We start from the raw sequence: 2401 nt of genomic DNA, 5'->3' as shown, positions 1-2401 counted from the left end.
ACACACACACCACTCTCTCAGGGGCTGAGATCCCCAGGCCACTCACTCGGCAGTAGCGCAGGCCCAGGAGGGAGGCCACGGCCGGCGGTGCCTGGACTCCACAGCGGCAGGGACACAGAGCAGGCAGGACAGGTTTGCAGAGCTCTTGCCGTCAGTCAGCGTGACTCAGCGCTTTGTTGCGGGCCTCAAAGAGGCGGGAGTCTCTAGGTCTCAGGGGCCTTGGACCCGGGTGACACACCCTTTATTTACCCTGGGTTTGGATTCTCTGACTCCGCCCTATGGCTCTCTGGATCTGCCTTTTGAGCGTCTATCCAAAGAGTGATGCGCACCCCAGCCTCTTGGGGGCGCGCTACCTCACTCCCAGGAATGTGTGGGACTCGGGTGCTCTGCGGATCCTTAGAATCTCCTGGAAAACCTGTCCTCGCTCAAGTCATCTTGTCATCCAACGCTTTGGGCTGTATGAGCAAGAATGTTTTCTAACCACTTGTCCCGTTTTGGGGAAGAGGCAGAGCAGGCGCAAGAGCCAAAGCATCTCTGTTCCTGCTGAGAGAGAAGGCACACTCTACTAGGGAAACACGTAAATTATGGGCTTGAATATTGTTGGGATTCAAGAGCAGGCCTTGGAGAGTTGCCCTCAGGAGGCTGTGAGGGTGTGTCCACAGCCAGGAAGCAATCTAGTTTTCCTAGGACTTTTAATCAGAGGACAGGCTACCTACGCAATGTTCTTTAAATACCCGGAAGTTCATTGTCTCTTCTTGGAAAAAGAGTGAAAGTGATGCCTCTAAAAATAAAAATAAAAATAAAAATAAAAATAAAAACCGAGCCTGGGAAACTGTCTGAAAAGGAATAAACAGTAAATGTCTTTTTATTTTCCAGCTATGTGGTTCTTCCATAGAGACTGCTCCCGTTTGCTTTTGTAGCCAGAAATAGCCATAGACAACGCCTGCTGAGTGTGGCTGAGTTTTAATAAAAATTTTATTATGGATAATGAAATTTGAATTCATAAGATTATGTTTTAAATCCATACAATTTTCACCTGTCATGAAAGTCTTCTTTTGACATTATATTTCAGCTGATGGTTTGAGGCATGGTTCCACATATCCTAGGCTGGCCTTACCTCCCTAGCTAGCCAAGGATAACTTTGAACCTATGATTTTCCTTCCCACAGTTCCTTAGTGTCAGGATTACACTGAAGCATTCACCACCACGCCCAGTGTTATATGGTGCTGGAGACTAAACCCAGGGCTTTGTGTATTCTAGGCAAGTAATCTACCAACTGAGCTATATCCCCAGCCCCTTCAACTTCAAAATGTGAAAAAGCATTCTGACCTTTCGGACTACATGAAAATAGATACAGGGTGTGTATCCATTTGGCTTGCATGTATACTTTGCAGATTCCTACTGTAAAAGAATAGGGAAGTGGAAGAACAAAGACTTTTTCCTGGTGTTCAATTGGGCAGAACACACTAAAGTGGGAACAGTACAGAGGAAAATATCATGGGTTTTGTACAAGGATGATATGCAAATTCATGAAGTTGCCCTCCCTCTTCCCTACTCTCTCAATTCGTGGCCACACTTGGGTGTATATAGTCTTTTCTTGAAATGGCTATCTGTCTCCCTTAATGCCCATACCCAAATCTATATTAAAATGTATTCACAATAAATTCTGTTTTTTAACTCTTTTCCCTGAGCATTTTATATCAGTGGAATTCAAACTGACTCTGCCTACCTTCAGAGTGACTCAAGACCAATTGTGATTATACATGCAAACATTAAACTGACATGGACTAATAAGGTGTTGGTACTTCCCATTTGTAATTATTTCTGAAGCAGTTTCCACATAAAACAGAAGTATGAACACCCTGCCTAGCACATTGCAGACCTTATAAATAAACTGTCTTGTATTCCCTCAACCAGTCCAGCATTCAACCAGGCGCCTGGGTTTGGAATGCAAGCTTTACCCTCACACTCAACACAAAAGCCTGTGGATTCAGAGAGTTCAGTGCATCCAAAACCTCCCCATTTTGAAGGTCTCTATCCATCTTCCCCAATCACCACCCACTCCTCCTGCCTTCAGATTCAGCACTGGCCAAACCATTTTTCAAGGGGAAGGCGGATAGAAAACAATTGCCTGGAACCCTTAGTGGCTTCTCACTGGCTTAGTAGAAAGTTCTTTGATGTTTTTGAGCTGTCCTCACCCCCTAACTCATTTGGGAGGGGGGAGACTGCTGCTGAGGCCGATGGCTCTCTTTTTCCCCAGTGTTGACCTGTGGCTGCAGGGCATGTTAGTTAAAAAGGGAGGCAATGTATGAATGAGATATTTTATTGTAGGAAAGAGAAAATAGGCCGGTCAAGTAGAGAGAAGGAAAGGAGGAGGAGAGAGAGAAGGGGGGAGGGGTGG

The 2401-nt window shown here is 45.6% G+C and overlaps 1 protein-coding gene across 1 annotated transcript in view; it reads right to left on the bottom strand.

The window, feature by feature from the left end:
* Pir (pirin) overlaps positions 1–271 on the bottom strand; it is a 95425-nt gene extending 95154 nt beyond the window's left edge. The window contains exon 1 of the mRNA XM_031370894.1: positions 47–271. The gene's annotated coding sequence lies outside the window, so the exon portion shown is untranslated. The remainder of the gene's footprint in view (positions 1–46) is intronic.
* Between the last annotated feature and the right edge of the window lie 2130 nt (positions 272–2401).

The sequence above is a fragment of the Mastomys coucha genome, chromosome X (assembly GCF_008632895.1).
Source record: "Mastomys coucha isolate ucsf_1 chromosome X, UCSF_Mcou_1, whole genome shotgun sequence".
Lineage (NCBI taxonomy): Eukaryota > Metazoa > Chordata > Mammalia > Rodentia > Muridae > Mastomys > Mastomys coucha.
This window is presented reverse-complemented; position numbering and strand designations above follow the sequence as displayed.